We start from the raw sequence: 19462 nt of genomic DNA on the forward strand, positions 1-19462 counted from the left end.
GCTTGATGTAGCTGCTCAAGAACATTTGAAGCTGTCAGGCTTGTTTTCTTGTTTGTTCCATCTGTGTGTGTGATGCCAGTGATGGTGACAGCCTTGCAACTTTTGTTAAAGTCTAAGTCTCTGCACAGTTCTTGGGAAATGTGGAGTGCATGAATTTGCCCCAGAAATAGGATCTGAAGACTCTGACTTGTTATTTGGGTGATCATCAGTTTTTCTCCTTACAAACTCCAGGTCCTATAGCCAAGAAGACTTTCCTACAGTTGCAGGTGGTTCAGCTTGTGAACCCTTACATCTGCAGGTGCAACTGGGGTTAGACGTTTCCAGGTACTTGTGTAACCATCATTGTTGTAGCTGAACATTTATTGGGGCAAATTCACACTGGAGGGGTAGCAGATAGTGGTACCATTATTATCCTTCCCCACGCATTGCATCTGGGGAAGAGAGCAGGTCTATATTCTGTCCATGGTTCCACAAAAGTCCTGCTGGTGGAGACTGTGTGGGAGCTGTGCTGAATCAGTGCGGCTCCCAGCTTTCAGTGCTTTCAGGCCAGCCTTCACTTCCTGGGCTGTGCTGCATAGCTCCTGGGCCTCCTGGCAGATCTGGTATTGTAGCTGGCTTGCACTGCTATGCCCTGCTCTAGACAAGCTTTCCAATTCTGGGGACCCAAAGCTTGGTTCCCATGTCTCATCAAATGTATGAATCCCGCTTGGTAGGTGATGTGTTATGTAGGATCTTCCTAAAAGAATATGTCAAACCCTGAAATATTCTAAATTCTGCAATTCATTCTAGAGATGTCCCAACGCTACCTGTAGACAAAGATTATAGATCCTTGTCAGCTTGTGGGTGTTTGACTAATTGCCCTGATAAATCGTGCTGTATGTTCATTATCTGAAAAAGGAAGGGGGAGGCTGAGACAGATTATCTCAAATTCTTGCAAAGGCATAAAAAAGAGGATTCCCTTCCCCCATCTCCCAAGGAATGAAAAATCAGAGAACACGCTTAAACGGAAGCAATGTAAGGACTAGAGCTGTCTGAAGTCTAGAGCACTGCTTAAAGGGATACTAAAATTCTGAATTTTCAATGCCCTTTGTTCCAAGTATGTTTAATAAACTGTTTGATTTCTGTCTGGCCATACCACAATACTAGAAACAAACATTTCCGTTATTCAAAACCCTTGAAAAATAGTGGACATTTTGGATTATTTGGGAGGTAAATATAACCACATTTCATCAAGTCCTAAAATTGTATTTGCTTGGGATGAGTGAACTAGCTCATAAAAATACAGAGCCCGCTCAAGCCTTAGCAGTTTCTCCAAATCAAAATGAACAAGTAACAGAGGACTACCTGGCCCCTCATTACTATCTCCCATCCTGCATGCTCTCTCTTCCTGAATGCTATTAAATCTTTGCTCTCTAGGGAACCCACAATGAGCTCACTCTTCTTGACCCCATGGATCCACAGATCCTCTTGACCCTGATTCTTCTGCTCAAACATCATAATCTCCCATGTTGTGTCTTTCCCAACCAACGGAGTACAATATATTCTGGGGCATCTCTGACAAGAGGAACTCTGGGTTCCATGAGATTTGAAGAAAGTAGCTGAAGTACCTCAGCAGATGCTACTGGAAATATTCCCAGGCGATCATGAATGGCAGGGGTCTTTTTAGCTGCTTGTGGAAAAACCCTAAGAACTGAAGTTGCAAAGGGGAGAGGAAACCCCACTTTGGTTTAGGAAAGAAAATTGGGCTCAGGGAGCAGGGACTACGGATGAGGGAAGGAGAAGGATCTAGTTATGTTGGGAAGACCGGAGGAAGGGACAAGGATGGGAAATGGAGAAAGGGAAAGAAGCAAAACCTTCTTTGGGTAAACTTTGTTTAAGCACCTAAATTATTTGGAGATTTATCCCAAAACTGAACATTTGGAAGATTGCTCACTCCTAGGGCTATGTCAACACTGCGCACCTTACTACGGCGTGGCTGTGCCATGTGAGAGCTCTCCCAGAGACAAAATAAACCCACCCTGGAATTAGGGGTGATAACTTCATCACTGGGAGAGTGTCTCCCCTGTCAATGAAGCGCTGTCCACACCGGTGCTTTTCGTCGTTCAAACTTTTGTTGTTCAAGGGCGTGGTTTTTTCACACCCCTGAGCAACAAAAGTTTTAACGAAAGTGCAGTGTAGACATGGCCCGGTATTTAAAGCAAAGATGTGTCTCTCCTTTTTATATCACTTTTTAAGAAGTTGTGACCACTAGAACTATCTGGACTTTGATCTATTGATTCCATTTTGCATTGTGTGACAGAGCATTTCCTGGGAGAAGAACTTGGATTTATTTTTAATTGGGATATTAGGGGAGAAAAATACTCCAGTAATACTCCAGAGGATGGAAGGATAGTGTTATAGTTGAGAGAATCAGGAGACCCCCGCTTCTAACACAGACTTCCTTTGTGATGTGTGCAAGATACTTAACTTCTCTGTGGAATGGGGATAAGAATATTTTCTTCCATCACAGGGATGCTTGTGATGATGAGGGTTAATTCCTCAATGCTTGTAAATCATTGAGGACCATAGATGAAAGCTGCTGTATAGATTTTACGTTCTTCTGGGCAGGGACCATATTTTTCTGCTTTTTTGCAAAGCACCTAACACACTTTTGTGCATTTTAAAATTAAGAGCTATTCCAGGCTCCATCAGTTGGGTCAGACCATGCCAGCAAAATGGGGACATGGGCTCTGATTCTGCACAATGCTCCATGTAGACCGTTTCCACACAAAGCAGTTTGCAGAATCGGGGCCATCGTCATTTAGAAACAGGTGGAGATGAGCTTTGCTGAAACCCACAGAGTCTATAATTTAGTTATTTTTGGTGTATCCTGGGTCTCTTTTAAAGCTTAAATCCTGCAGAATGTGTACTAATCTGGGAAGCTGCATGTAAGAGTTTGTAACTGTAACTATATAAAGGGGGAATGCGCAAAACAAATGTGATTTTTTTTTTCACAATCCCACCTGGAAAAATTCTGCAGTTCCTTAGCCAACTGTAGTTTATATGAATTGGGAACAGTTGGACTGAAACCTGCATTTTTTTTTTCTTTGACCGAGGGATACAGGAGGAAATGCTTTCTCCCCAATGCAATCTTTTTAAATATAAACATGGATTCTCTTCCTCAAACGGCTCTCTGCATCATTTCCAATTCAAAACAACTCTCTGATTTCTTATCCCTGGGGGATTAAAAGGGGATGAAGACTGGCTCCACCTTTTGATGCATATGTATCAGCCCTGAGAGTAAGGAGGGGATAAGAGATCAGAATTTCAACTTGCCTCTGAATAAGCCTTAGTGGTTCCCTTTAACTAGGGGCATATGAGACTGGAAGGCTACTTATTGTGGAGTTCCCTGGGAGTTTTCACTCCCCTGTGAAATCTGATGTCTGGACCCACCCTCCAGAGCCTTGTTTGGATTCAGTGGCTATGAAGGTGACAGATCAAAGGGAGCCGCATCTCTCAGGAGAGTCCCCTCCTAACTTCTTTCCTTTTGAACATGCAAGTGACCCAGGATGTGGTGATGCTGGTTGTTGGTGGGGACAGCGAGGAGCAGATCTCTGAAGTGTTTTGTGGCTGAGCAAGACTTTACCTTTGTTTGGTGTTTTTCTTTTCCTTTTTTGAACTGCTCGTCTAATGGCTAAACTGCTCCAGGGATCAGCCCCGTAGCACTTATCAGGAGTGCTGGGAAAGGTAAGTTTGGAATGGAAAAATGGGAAATCGTTAACTTTGTGATGGCAAAACGTAGGCAGCTGTGGTGGGGCGTGCGTGCGCCTGCGTGGGTGGGGGAAGGATGGTTGTCTGATAAAGGTGAAGGGACGCCTAGACACGAGCAGGTGCACAAAGGGCTGAAAGCAGCTCTACGAAAGCGGCTAGTCCTGCCTTTCAAGCACGCACAGCACCAACACAAAGCGCTCACTATAAGGAGCCGGGCAAAGCTGGTGACCATGGAAACGGGGTTTTGAAATGGCTACAAGCAAGAAACTTTACCTCATTGCTGTGGAAATGTAACTGGTTACTGGGGTTACTAACGGGCCCAGTTGGGGGTGGAGAGTCTCAGAAGTCTTTAGGAAAGTTTCAGATTTACACGGCTAGTTTCTCAAATCTAGCAATTGCTCCTGGTAAGCAAAGCAGCCCAAAGGGGCTATTTTGTTTTGTCAGTTAACGGTCAGATCCTTTGACCTCCAGCTCAGAAAAAAAAACTGCTTTTCAGTTGGCTAATTAGGAAACATTCAATGATTTATTGAGCGGGATTTTCCTTCTGCTATTACTGGCTCGTCTGTCCATTGGATGCATCCATCGTAGATGATAATGATTAACAAGCAGGCCCCTAAAAGAATGAGAAGTAGTGAAAGAGGTGTTAACAGACTCCTTGGTATTTTAATATTCCATCTGCTTACAGTGCCTCTGTTAAACTGCTTTAGAATAACTTAAGCTTGACACAGTGGAACTAACTGGCCTTCATCTTCCAAATCCTATGCCAAAAAATCCTTGCAAATCAGAAGGCTTTTTAAACCCAGTGGTGTTCGGTGTTCAGAGCAGAGTGTAAATCTGGCTTTTAGTGAGGTAGGTATAATTCAAATCCCCAGTGATAACTCTGTTTGCACCTCAGGAGATGTCAAGGTGTCTGCTAGCAAATGTGAAGAGGGAGGCTGTTCTATTCACAGTCACTCAGGGCATACACTCGCTTTAAGTATTCTTGTGACTCTCCTGTGTGTAGACAAGCCCTTAGAAACATTTTAGGCTTCTCATTTTGCTTTGAGGTTGCTTGAAACATGAAGAATTTAAAATAAACCCTGGACTTCTTTCTGATCAAACACTACCTGTCAGTACCAGTACTTCCCACTTTTCTCCTGACTTTTGATTTTTGTTTTTTAAGACAGAGAGGAGAAATTTTATTTAAATGCTAATAGAGGTTAATCTTTATTTCCGATTTGTTTAAGCTTGGGGTGGGGTAGTCAATATTAGTGTTTACAAAAGGTATTTTTCTCCAGGGAGTTAACAACTGAATTGCATTTGCAATGCCCGCTCTTAAGCCATCAGCCACCCTTTCAAACAGCTCTGCTGAGGTCAGAGTTGGCACTGCCAGATTTCCACAGAAGCAGGAGACCATTCATTCTGCACATGGTTGTCACTGCGCAATCTTAACTTTTTTAACAATTAAAAAAATGAAATCCTCCTTTATACAAAAGAAGCTAGTATGTCCCAAAGGAAGAGAGTCCTTGCCATCTTTTACTAACCAACAAGATTTCCTTCGAAAGTAACTAATCTCTCCCTGTTGCTACCAAAAGTGTCCCAGTTGCCAATATCTGGACACAATTAAACTTTTCTCACCAACTTCATGATTTTTTTTTTAATGGACAGTTACTCAACCCAGATATTAGATGAGCTCTGTACTGCATTCCTAGGCCCTACATTGTTATTTATTTGTAGTAAGGTTGTGTCCAGAGGCCCCAAATGAGATTGCATTGTGCTATTTTCCCATTGTGCTAGCTGCTGTAATAACACACAGTGAGAGACAGTCCCTATTCCAGGGAGCTGACAGCTCAGACAAGACAGGCAATGGGTAGGAGATGAAACAGGCAGAGAGAGATGACATGATTTGCCCAAGTCATACAGCAGGCCAATAGAATGAATGAATGAATAGAAGCCAGATCTCTTGGCTCTTGACTGTTATCCACAGGGCCATGCTGCCCCCATGTTATCATTACAATCAGTTTATGATTTAGCTCTTGCTCAGTTCATTCACTTTTGACATCGCTGGACAACTGGAAGGATGAAGGGCATCTGGCACTTTGCTGTTCCATGATATAAAGGTGTGATTTAGGCCCACAGCATCAGGTCTAGTGCATTGCACATGCTTTCTTCGGCGCATAGCAGCACAGCTGTATATATTGTTCTGTCAAGACTATTTGATTTTTCCCCGACAAAAACATTTCCCCCGTCAATGAAGAATTATTTATTTACCATCAGAGGAGTCATGGGAACCGATCCCGTTCCCATTGAAATAAATGGGTGTTCCCCCAAACATTTCAAATCATGGAAGGGTTTGTCTTATTTCAGCATGCAGATTGAAAAGCAGAAAATACAGGACCTGCGCGTATGCACGCGCACACACCCACGGTAGAGTCAGTGACCCAGGATCCATACAGGCTTCTGCCATCAGATAATCAGGTACCGGCTCACTGGGGATCCATTATGGTGATGAAAAATGGCTTCAACATCCCCTTATGGTTGGGGGGAGGGGCAAAAATGTGGGAAGCATTGGCTGGGGCATGTCTAGGGAAAGTGGTGGATCTGCCAATTCAGCATATTTTTGATCAGCCTTCCTAGGAGCTCAATTATAATATAAAGTTTTTCTTCTCCAACTGAAACCCTGACTGAGGGAGAAGCAGCTGCAAAACTGCCTGTCTTCCCTCATGCTGAACCTCGCCCAGAGCATAGAAGGCCAGGCTGGCAAAGGGATTGCATAATTTACATCTCCCTGTGCCAGCTGGGGTCAGCTGTTAGGTGTTTTGTCAGGTGGCAGAAAAATCTGAACATTGTAGGCTACTTGTGCAGAACAGGAGGTTTGATAAGAAGTTAAATTGTGATTTCTTGTGCATAGAGATGAATGAGTTACCCCAGAAATCAATGGCTATGAGCTAGGGTGAGCTGACATTTATACAATAGATGCCAGAAAAGCTCCAATGGATTTCAGGGGTACAAAATGTTCAGAACAGAGGGTAGGAGTACTTGTGGCACCTTAGAGACTAACAAATTTATTAGAGCATAAGCTTTCGTGGACTACAGCCGACTTCATCCGAAGAATGAAGTGGGCTGTAGTCCACAAAAGCTTATGCTCTAATAAATTTGTTAGTCTCTAAGGTGCCACAAGTACTCCTGTTCTTTTTGTGGATACAGACTAACACGGCTGCTACTCTGAGAACAGAGGGTGGAGCCCATGTAGTTCTGTGGTCCCATAAATCTCTATGATAGGAAGCTCAACAAGTTTATTCAAAGATTAATAAAACCTCCCCCACCCCAAGCAGAACAACTAAATACGTAAAACTGCCTAATAGGCTTTGAATTCAAGAAGCCATGAGGCTGCAAAATGATTGTTGTGGGTTCTCAAATCTCTGTTTAAAACACTTGATTGTCTCCCTCTGAGCTCCCCAGCACACTTCTTGCTATCTTTAGCATGGATGAGTGGTGCCCAGAACAAGTTCTCTTGAGCTTCTCAGCCCTCTTGGAGCAGCCTTAGGAGGGACCGTTTAAAAGCTACATAGCCTTCCAGCTATGCATGTATTTATTTGTATACTTATTTCTATACAGATTCTGCCCATCACCGCAGAATCTAGGCTTCTTTCCATAAATGTATCAGCCACACTTCATATTAAGCTTCTATTAATGGATGTTAAACATTCAGGTAATATTTATTATACATGGTTATAAGCCCATCAGTAGAAAGTGTTATAAACCATGGTTATAAACAATGTGTTGGGCTCTATTACAATCTATAACAATCGATTCACCATTTATTAAACATCTACTAATAATTTATTAACCCTTTATCAATGAAACCTTAATATCAAGGGCGATCAGTGTATCAGAATATTAATTCCTTTGAGAGAGAGAACAAAAATCTCCTCCACCAATTAAAGCTGCTTATTTAGGAAGAATCAAATCTAGCTGCTTAGGGAGAGTTCAGAAACAAGCATCAATGCAGTGTGGCCATTGTCTCAGTCAGAGAGAGAGTCAGTTTTCTGGCATGACAAATACTTAATTAGGGTGGGATGGACGCCAGAGTTAGTAGTTTTAAAAATAAACATGAAAGCAAACACAGGAATTCCTTGAAGCAAACCAGTGTTTTCCGTTGCAGTTCACTGCAGACGGATTGACTTGGCAGGCCCATTGTGGAGGCTACAGTAGCTGGCATGGCTGATGCGTCATTCCAACTGTCACTTTTTGGACGTTTTGCTTATGCCTAATGCTATCTCATCTCAGTGAATGTGCTGTTCCCCATCTATGGCATTAAAGAGAATTCAGAATCAACCCAAAGTGTTCTAAAATAGAGCTGGGTCTTGCAATGCATTTTTTGCTGCCTGTTTATTAGATTGTAAACTCCATGCATTAGGGTCAGTGTCTTGAACAGTGTCTGACTTGGTGCTTACCAAATAATCATCATCCTTTTCACAGTGACTATGAGGGGTAATTCTTCAGAACTGCAGACATGTGCAATGTATCAATGTGCTGCAAGGTGTGTTTAAGTGACCAGTTAACTGGGATAACTAGCTACAAAGTTATGTACAGAGATCTAAATTGTTTGTGCAATTACAGCAACCCTGTGCATGCAATTTGGCAACCAGTTACTAACTTTACATAAGCAGTCTTGGTAACTAAGAATTTGGCACATGATTGCATGCACATTTTTGCTCCTGAAAATGTTAATGTGTGTACAAGTCAGAAGATATGTCTGTTAAAATGATCACTAAAGCTGATCAGGGAACTTTTCAACAAAAACATTATTTTTAACACAGATTTGTCTAAACCTTTTATTATGAAAAGTTTCAATTAGTTTTGACACACTTTTTTTTTAACTAGAACATTTTTGGGGGGGGGAAAGGGATTTGAAACATTTTGTTTTGATACTTTCTAAATGAAAAAAATCCAGTCCTCTGGTTCAAAATGACTTTTTGTTTTGACTTTTAAATTAATTTATATTTAAAAGGCTGGATTGAAAAAAAAATCTCGATGTTTTTTACCTGAGTTTCAGGTTGAATAATTGCTGGGATGAGAAAACATTTTTTTATTTTTAGATATTTATTAGGTCTCACTTGTAAGTTATATTACAAGAGAAAGAGTCTCAGTGATGCTAACTCTGGTTGACAGATAGCACAGGGATGAGTGCAGCATAAAAGCTTAGATGAAACTAGTGCTTATTAATTCATAGGCTTTTCTACATGTTCAGCACTGTAATATCTGAGGACCCAACATTAATGAATTCATCTTCACAACACCCTTGTGAGGTACTGAAGTATTATTCCCATTTTACCCATGGATAACTAGAGCACAGAGAGATTAAGTGATTAGTTGAAAATCTCACAAGAAATTGAGAATAGAACCTAGATCTTCTGATTCTTCATCTAGGGCCTGCAGCATAGGGTCATCCATCTTCTGTAAGATTCTACAATGAGTGTTTACAGAAACCCGTAAAATAGTCTATCATTAGAATGTTTAATTGATGACTGTTAATTCTAATTTGTTTACTGTTGCTGTAGCGGTAGATCATTCTGCAGCTTTTGATAGAGGATGCTATTAGTATCTGTAGAAGAGTGAGTTGGTCTGTCTGGTACAATATTTATATTGGCTTCATTCATACTTTATTAGTCAGCACAACTATTTAGAATTTTAACATGCTGCAGTTTATCATTCCTGTAGTTTGCATTATAGATAGATATGAGCCTGAGCCAAAAAGTTCTAATCTAGAGCCCAAAGATTGCTAGGGGTCTGGCTACAATAGCCCACACCAAAACTATGAAGAGGTAGAGGCCGTGGGGATGTTTGAATATAGATCCACATTTCCCCAAGATTTGGGGATGTTCATATGTAGGATTTTGGTTCAGGCCCCTCTGTAATTATAATCCACCTTTGGTGACAGCAGCTCTTTGGAAGGCAAGGGGGAATGGGGATGGGAAGTCTTAACTTTGTGGTCTGTTTAAAAAAGGCGCTTTAATTGGTATCCTGTCAAAAATACAGAGGTGTGGAAGTTTAAAAACTATGAGGTGTTAAACATTTAGCATAAATACAGCAATCAAATGGAACAAAAAGAGAAACACCAATATGTAAATAACTGCGGCCTCTCACTAGCAACTTCTTGATATAGAGCTTCTTCTAAGAGCACTCCCCAAGAAGGGATCATGACCCCTTTTACTGGACCCTGGGGTTCCCCAGATGCATCCATACTAGAAGGAGCAAACAGTGTTCTCCACTCCTATGCAATCAGTCCTAGATATACAGGACAGAACTTTCCTTCAGGAGCAACCTTAGGGCAAGAGTCTTTCCAGGAAAAACTCCCAAATCTCTTCATAAACTGCTACACTACAATGACTCTGTCTCATCACTCAAGCTTATTCATCCAGTTTTATCACTTGTCTGGTTAAATATTTTAATAGTTCTTTTTGGAAATGGGATGGGGATTGATACAATAGAATGTGTTATTGTATCCAGGAAAAATAGTGCGGGTTGTGGGGTCCTTATTTCCAAAAGGTTGTGGATCAGAAACAAAAACAAGTAACATAGATGCTCCTAATGTCAGGACCAGATGATGTCTCTTTCTAGAAGTGTCCTTGCATGAAAATCTGGCAGTTGAGAGTACCACTTGGCTTTATCTCATGGCCCTTTTGATTTCATCCAAGCTAGTCATCCAATAACACTTTAATAATTAAGTGGACCCCATCTCTGATTCATTCTGAGCTTAGTGTAATGTTATTTCCTTAATAAGTTGAGTCTTTCCCTCCTCTCTCATGCTACTTGTCCACAGCTCTGTGTATATGACACTCAAATCTATATTCCTTTCATTGTTTCAGTCCATTTCCTACTTTTTTATGAGCCTCAACCCCCTCAACTTCTAGCTCCTTCATAAGTTCCTTCTGTTCAATATATTCAGTGCCCCCAATGGGTAAGAATATCAACCTTAGTTCAAATGTCAGCACTACCATTTCATTCTTCTATACCAATTCCACAATCAGGACTTTGCAAAGGCTAAAGAAATAGTGATACTATCCAAAGCTATGCCCACAAACTAAACCCCAACCATTTGAAATAACATAATGAGATGTCACTCACACTAGATTACAGACTTCTGTTCTTAGGGGGGGAGGGATAGCTTAGTGGTTTGAGCATTGGCCTGCTAAACCCAGGGTTGTGAGTTCAATCCTTGAGGGGGCCACTTAGGGATCTAGGGCAAAAATCAGTACTTGGTCCTGCTAGTGAAGGCAGGGGGCTGGACTCAATGACCTTTCAAGGTCCCTTCCAGTTCTAGGAGATGGGATGGGATATCTCCATTAATTATAATTAATATTCCTCTTTCTTGCATGCAGTGACCTCAGCTGACCTTTGTTACTCTTTATTACATTCTTTGTTTTACAGTGAAATAGTTAATAATGCTACATTTAAATGATTCAAAATAAGCTTTAGAGTTAACACATTATTTAGATGAACAGGGGAAGTTCACACCTCTCAGGGTTGTTTTAGGCTGTCTACAGACTCAAGCAGACATCAGTGCAAAACATTTCTTTACAAACAAAATAGCTACAGACTTCTTATTATTTTATTTTAACAAAAGTTTAGTTTCTGGAATACAAGATAGATGTGTTCTCCCCTCCCCCGAAAAGCACCAGCTTGCTCTGCCTCCACAAACTGGTTGTAGTCAACCTATCTCAGCTTGACTCAGTGGTTTGAGCAGTGGCCTGCTAAACCCAGAGTTGTAAGTTTGATCCTTGAGGGGGCCACTTAGGGATCTGGGACAAAATCAGTACTTGGTCCTGCTAATGAAGGCAGGGGGCTGGACTCAACTGGGGTCCCTTCCAGTTCTATGAGATAGTTATATCTCTATATATTATATTATTATCATCCCATATCATCCACATCAGAACATGCATTCACCTATTTCATGCCTTCACCTCCTCTCATCTTGACTACTCTAATATCCCTTTGTGATCTCACTATAAAATGCTCTTTGTGTCATATTGTCCAAAATGTGCTAGCTTATCTCATTACACATGCTCAGAAAAATGGGTACTGACCAACCCCATCCTCAAATCTTCAGCGGGTTCCTCTGCATTTGAAAATCCTACTCTCTCAGGGTTTTCTTTCACTGTATTACATTCAGATTAGCAATTGGAACTGTCTTTTACAACCTTTGGAATACAGCCAGGTGATTCCTCTCCTTTCGCATGCTGATTTTGGACACAAGTCATTGCTTTCATTATTATCCCTAATCTGGCATTCCATTACAGTTTGTCTCATGTGCTTCCAGATTCTGTTATTCAGAAACCTCATATTATACAAAATGCTGCGCCTATTTCAGGATTCTCACTGGTACAAAAATGGCCTAGCCTGTATTATGCTTCTTGTCATGATATTACACTAGCTACAAGAGAAAATATTGATTTGTTTAGAAATTCTCCCTGGGGAACAAGAGCTTTCCCCCTTTTTATGACACATTTCTATTTTCATCTTCAACATTTTTTACAAATGTTAACTGATTGAGCTGGATTCTGATCTCTTTTACAGCAATGTACGTCCAGACTATTTCCACTGAAGTCAAAGGAGTTGCAAAGGATATACACCAACGTAAATGAGATCAGAATCTGGCCTGTAACAGCTAAGCTAATGGTGTTAGGTTTAGAATTAACTTCTCTCCTATTCAGTTCTGTTCTATTTAGGTTTTAATGCCCAGCACAATCATTCAGCACACACACACACACACACACACACACACACACACACACACCCCTTACATTATTTAAACAAGCAAATGGAATGCACCACTTTGAATATGAATTTGAATTGCTGGAAAATAGTTGAAAATAGGAATCACCAAATATATTGAGTGTTCCATATTGAGATACTTATAATTCTGTTACCTTGGAATACCCCAATTTTTGTTTAACTACATCAAACGTTACTGGTATGGTTCCAACTCTTGTCTTTCAATCCAATTCACTACATGAATGCAATTCTTTGGACTTCAGTGGAATTTCATCAGCTGATACTGCTGGTGAAGTTGGCCTGTGAGTTTTGGGAAATGGATCAGCTCTAAACCAGAACACAACATAATCCTTGTTACTCCATATCCAGTTTGTTAAGACTTATGTCAGGTGACTTGTATGATTGTGCTCATCCAGTGTGAAAGGTGGGGGAGAAATCAGGAGGTTGTAGCTACCACTTACTCCCATATGCTGTATATTGGACAACACATATTTATTTTACCAAATAACATAAATATCAGGCATAAACAGCCATTCAAAAAATCGGTGTCTGACATTTGTGCTATTGAATATTCAGCTACCCATCTCTTGGTTAGTCCTCATAGCTCTAACCTGTCCAGCCCATAAACAGGCAGCGTTGGAACCACTCCATGGCACTCCCAATCCCATGGTCTCTTGGGCGGGGAAGAGGAAGATTATCTTTCCCTTTAGTTCTCCTCCCTGGCCTCAGAGACAGAATTAAAGGACTCTCAGTCTCAAGGGGTAGGAGGGACAAAAGAGAAAATGTTTTGTCCTGCTGTCCCCCTCCCCAGGCAGAAGGGGAATGATGAGTCCTCCCACTCCTCTGAGTCTTGTGAGGTGGGGAGTGAAAATTTCTGAAACTGCAAAGCTGGCGAGGGAAGCAAATTAGCACAGCTTCCACTCCGATCTCCCCTTTCCACATCCACCATAGGCCTCAGCACTCAAGCCTCTACTTTCAGCCATCTTCTGGGTGCATGGGACTTTTTACCCCAGTTTCATCCCCCTATAGGGCATGGGTTTGGGGAAGAGACCATCTGGCTCCCTCCCATCTCCATGACCTTTTGGAGATCAACTGGTTACACCTACTACATCCTGCCCACCCCAATCCAGGGTATCACCCCTGAAAAGATGGCATCAGAAATCACAGTGGCACATGGAAGTGAAGAGGGTGCCAAGGTCTCACAAACTAGCAAACTAGCAGGATTTCTGCTTGTAGCTTTTGCAATTATTGTGGATGAAGGGGGAAAGCAGCGCTCCCCCCCCCCCCCCCCCCGCGCGGTTTGTATGGCTGAATTCCTGCAAATGCTTTCTCTAGTGCAGCCCCTGAAAACTATTTTCATTAATTATTACAGCACAAGTGCTGGAAAATTGCCCAGTCCAACTATTTTCCTAGTCCCATATGCATTCAACAAGAAGGGGAGGGAGAGGAACAGTTAGTCACATTGTGTTAGTATTTAATTGGTTAGTTAAGTGCTGTCTATTTGGAATTGAAAAGAACCTACATTAAATAATTCTGTATTGCAAGGAAAATGGCCTTTTTTATTTTAAAGAAACATTTTAATGTTTGAAAAGGAAAACCATTCTAAATAAAAGGTGACAGTAATGTGTTCATATTGACGCAAAACACCGCTAAGATTGTACGGAGGGAGGTTGTAGGTAATTAGCAGACTAAATACAATGAGTACAACAGCTCCCTGGAACTGGCATTTCCCCTTTGAATGTAACTCACCGTAGACCTGAGAAGTCAGCATGGTGTGGTGGTTACAATAGGGGAGGGAGCAGACAGGGATGTGAGTTCTGGTCTTGACTCTGCCACTGATTCACTGGCAGGAACCTCTGGTATTCCTTACTCAGACAGAACTCCTGCTTAAGGCAACATTGAAGTCAGTCAGAGTTTTGCCTGAGGGAGGACTGCATGAATAGATGGTGTGTGGCATTCGCTTGGCTGCACTTCAGCTTCCCATCAGTAAAATGGGGATAATATCCACCTTTGCAAAATACTTAGAGAACCTTAGATTAAAGGCACTACGTACGTGCAAAGTAGTTATACTCAGGGTATGTCTACCCTACCCACCGGATCAGCGGGTAGCGATCGATCTATCGGGGATCAATTTATCACATGTAGTGTAGACGCGATAAATCGATCCCTGATCACTCTCCCGTCGACTGCTAAACTCCAGCTCGGCAAGAAGCAGAAGCAAAGTCGATCGGGGAGCGGCGGCCATTGATCCTGTGCCGCGAGGATGCGAAGTAAGTGATTCTAAGTCGATCTAAGATACGTCGACTTCAGCTACGCTATTCTCATAGATCTTAGATCTATCCCCACCCTCCCCCCGAGTGTAGACCAGGCCTTAGTAACAAAGGCGACCTTGCGCTTGATTCTCCACTCATTTACAATGATGTAAGGACTTGATCTAAGTCTCATTCAAGTCAATGGGAGTGTAGATAAGGCCTAGAAAATGGATGTAGTGAGGACAGGCTGACTGGGAAATGCTCAGGAGGGAATGACGTGGAGTAGTTTTTGTAATAGTTACCTACCCCTGCACACAAATCCACAGATGTCAAAAGTCATGAAAATCATAGTTCAGATAATGCTGCTAAAGCTGCAGCTGCATGAGGCCCCAGGTCATCTGCTCCCCTGAGACCAATTGAAATGCTAGTGTAGTGCCTGCTGCTCATGCTTCAGGGTCATGTAGTGTGGAGTACAAACTGCTCCATGCTGACTCACAGCTTTGGAGTAGTGCTAATGACTTGACCTCCTTAGGGGAACATCGTCTCTCTTCACTTTAATGCCTGAATTGAGTTTTTTGCAAGTTCTCCCCTCTTCCTGTTGAACAGGAAACCTTAATTCATTATTTCCCTAACTTCCTCCACAGCCACACACTTCAGCTCTGGCACTGCGCTACTGCTACACCCCACTGGGTGAATTCCCTTCACCTCAGTTGGCACGGCAGAGCAGTTTCAGGAGAGGTGTGGTGAGAGGGGACTTGCAGCAGGAAGCCCAATCAATGACTTCATAGTTGGACTCAGATTTGCTCAAACCTGCCCTGCACAGAGATCTTGACTCCCGTGCCAAAATTAGTCTTTATGGCTGCACGTGTACCAGCTGAATAACCTGGTGTGTGACTCTGTGTACATACGCTTTTCTTTTTTGAAATACATTTTATTAGATTTTCTTGATAAATGATCAAATGAATGTTAGGGATGCCATATTCAGTGCTGATTCCACTAAAATCATGAGTACACATTCAAACAGAATTAAAACATCTCTCAAGCATGCACTTTAAAGTAATAAACATACAAGGGGTGACCGGGGTCCCAGTGGGGGCCAGCTATGGTCACTGAATTAGGGTGAACTTCAAAAGAATGGGGCAGACAATCCCCACAAAGCTGGTGGCTATTCCAATACTTAGATTTACCAAACCAGCATAAAACAGCTTCTTTATTACCTTACTGGTTACTCAGAAGTCCAAACAACACAGTTCCCTTAAAGTGATCCAGTCTCAGGCCTCTATCCAGGTACCCACGTCAAATATGAAGAAAATTTATGTAAATCTTATTTCATCATATAAAAGAAAAGGTTCTACCAATCCCAAAGGATCGGATACATTACCTCCGAGGTTATTGAATATTCCAGTTCTTACCCAAATACACACTACAGCCAATTCTTATTAACTAAACTAAACTTTATTAAAAAAAACAAAAGAAAGAGAGTATGGTTAAAAGATCAATATACATACAGACATGAGTTCAATTCATTTAGGTGCAGATTCATAGCAGAGATAGTTGCAAAGAGTTCTTTTAGAAATAGTTCATAGATTATAGTCCAATGTCCAAATCGCATATTCAGGGCGTACCAGCATAACTGGGACCTCAGTCTTGTGACTCAAACTTCCCCTAGTGAAGCCTAAGCAGATCTGAGATGACAGAATCAGGACCCAAGGTTCTTTTATACAATTTCATGTCCTCTTTGACAAGTGGGGAGTTCCTCGGGGAACAAAAGGTAATTAGGATGACTTTGAAGAAGGTCCATCATTGGTACTTAACTATAGAATTAACATAAGGCAATTTGCTTGTTCCTCCACCATTCACAGTGCATTTTAAAGAGATGAATACCGAGATATCCCATGTTTACAATTCATTTAAATGCTAGAATGTTCTTTTGATCTCTGAACTATCAGAATACAGCATAGACAGGGACTGTTGATTACATTACTCATACATATGTAAATACACAAAAACACAAACATTATCTCCCGACATGTCTTTTGAGAGTTATTTATTTTACAGGATGTTTAACCCTTTCTACCCATACATCACACCCCCAACATGAGACTGGTGTGGAAGGGCAAAATTAGAGCTCCTGGATACACCTTAAGGACCTTCCAACATTGATATGAGCTTTGTTTACATTGAATTCTTTGTAAGGCCAAATTATTGATGCATGCTTTGGCCCAAGTTAAAAACTTAGTCCATACTTTGTGAAATACTTTAGTGATTCCAGGGTTTGGGCAATGTGTTAATTTAACATAGCCATTAATGTTCTTCAGACAGCACTTACTCTGGCATTCAGCCATGAACGCTGTGAGGTGTTGTACCTCAGTTTCCCTTTGTGCACAGCAGTTCAAACTTGTAGTGGTTTTTCTGCTGTGGAAAGTTTTAGAAATGTGTCTATGCATTAGCTGTGAAACCTTAATATTATTAGGCCTTTTAACACAAAGTGTGTTCTTGTTGAACCCAACAGCATAATCATAAGGGTTTCTATTATGGACCACTCTGAACATGTTCAAGGGCTTTTCCAAAAAACCCTGCACATTGTACATTTTTACAGGTTTTGGTATCAGAAACAAGTTAGTTACAATCATTAGCAATAACATCAGTCTTATCACAAGTTTACATTTACAATCATTTTTGTCACGCCAAGCCTTTCGCTTAGACAAATCATTCTTTAGGTCATCTTGTTCAAAATCCCCTTTGAACCTTTGAAGCTTTTTCTTGACCGCAGGGTCTTCCTTAACATAGACTTTCAGTTTAACCACTTTTTTGGGGTTTTGGTATTTTAGGGTTAACCTGTGGCTTTTATTTATAAGGCTTAATCGTTCCCTTCCTCCCTGTCCAGGAGGGTCGAAATCTGAACTCTTTTGTGTAACAGAATCCATTGGTTGGGTGGGTGTGTCCTCTTTGCTAATGGCTATGGGCAAGTCTTTCTCCCCCCCAGTCAGTCAGGTTAATTTGCATCAACACAGACTCTAGCTTGTTTACTAGTTTTCAGATCCTCAAGCTTTACCAATTCCAAGGCTGGACTCTGTCTTAAAGAGATACCAACCATTTTCACTAGCATGTTGGACTCAAGGTTCTTTTGTCCTTCCCCTACCAACCTCTGCTTCCACATGGAATCAGATGTCAAGTCCACTAAGAGATTACAAGTCATATCCAAAATATCTAGAGATGAGAGTTTGCCTGCTCTCCCTGCATCCTTGTGGGTTCAGTTATAAGGCTGTTCTGCTCTGAAAAACCAGTAACCTGATCTTTCCTCAGTCCCTGAGTCACAGACTGCTTATTTAAAGAATCAACATGGAGACATTCATGTCCCAACAACATTGTTTCCCCAACAAGTGGGTTAAGCTTATAGGGCTGTTTAAACTCCCTAACAATTTTTATTCCATCTGAAATCTTCTCACAGCTATTCAAACTGGATTTTTTTCAAAGCAAATTCAGCGGATTCATTTTCATTTGAAAGACTTCGGCCATTAGGCACCAACACACTTTCCTCAGAAGAGAGACTGTTTACTATCAACAATGGCCCATTAAGAGTCAATGGAAACAATTCCTTTTCACAGACTTCAAAGACTTCAATAAAAAATTCCATTCCTTCTGCAATATCATGCACTGCAACAGATTCTTTCTGAGCTTTATTTATGTCCAGAACAGACTTTGGCACAACAGACAAATCACCACACTCCTTCCGAGTTTCACTTACATCCAGAATCACCTCTGGCCCATCAGGAGGATTTTTACACAACCTCCTTTCAGGTAACCTGCTAGACTTCATAGTCAAAAGATTAGAAGCATTCTCTTCCTTGTTACAAGTTTCCACACTGTTAGTGGGTAACATAGTCAAATCACCTTCATGCTTTCCTTGTGCCCTGGCTAGGATATCACCCTGGTCAGCCAAGGTTGTCATATCTTTACCCAGCAACACACTAGCAACAGGCAAAATAGAAGCACCAGAATCGCTTGGTCTCTGGGAGCTATTTATGACATCAACTGAATGCAACCTGGTTACAATGTCATTACCCCTCGCAGACACAAATTTAGGACCAGGGGCGGCTACAGGCACCAGCACAGCAAGCAGGTGCTTGGGGCGGCCAATGGGATGGGGTGGCACGTCCGGCTCTTCGGCGGCGGGTCCCTCAGTCCTTCTTGGAGGAAAGAGCCTGCTGCCAAATTCCACTGAAGAATGAAGCAGCGGCGGTAGAGCTGCCACCGAAGTGCCGCTGATTGCGGCTTTTTTTTTTTTTTCCCGCTGCTTGGGGCGGCAAAAACGCTGGAGCCAGCCCTGTTTAGGACCATTTCCTTCCTGGGCTTTAGTTGTATCCAGAATCAATTCTGAGTCAACTGATAAATTTTCAACCATCATAGGCTGACAGGCTTCTTCTGACTGCTTTACAGACAGAAAACTAGAGTCAAACTTTTTCTCAGCAGGCATGCTGCTATTCAAAACAGACAAACAATTGGAGACATCTTTTTCTTTGTCCCAGCACCCATGGCTGATTTCAGACACATACCTGGAGAGTGAGACAGTTTCCTTACCAGGCAAGTTGTCACTCCCAACAGATAAACTGCTATTCTCGACAAATAGTGTCTCATTACACTGAGCTACTTAAGCATATGACTTTTACCTGGGTCAGGCTCACTTTTACAAACTTCACTAG

The 19462-nt window shown here is 41.7% G+C and overlaps 1 protein-coding gene across 1 annotated transcript in view; it reads left to right on the forward strand.

Annotated features, from left to right (window-relative positions):
* Positions 1 to 3348: 3348 nt before the first annotated feature.
* Positions 3349 to 19462, forward strand: part of SPATA13 (spermatogenesis associated 13) — a 278153-nt gene continuing 262039 nt past the window's right edge. Inside the window, exon 1 of the mRNA XM_042845754.2 lies at positions 3349 to 3726. The gene's annotated coding sequence lies outside the window, so the exon portion shown is untranslated. The remainder of the gene's footprint in view (positions 3727 to 19462) is intronic.

This window comes from Chrysemys picta, chromosome 1 (genome assembly GCF_011386835.1).
Source record: "Chrysemys picta bellii isolate R12L10 chromosome 1, ASM1138683v2, whole genome shotgun sequence".
Classification (NCBI taxonomy): domain Eukaryota; kingdom Metazoa; phylum Chordata; order Testudines; family Emydidae; genus Chrysemys; species Chrysemys picta.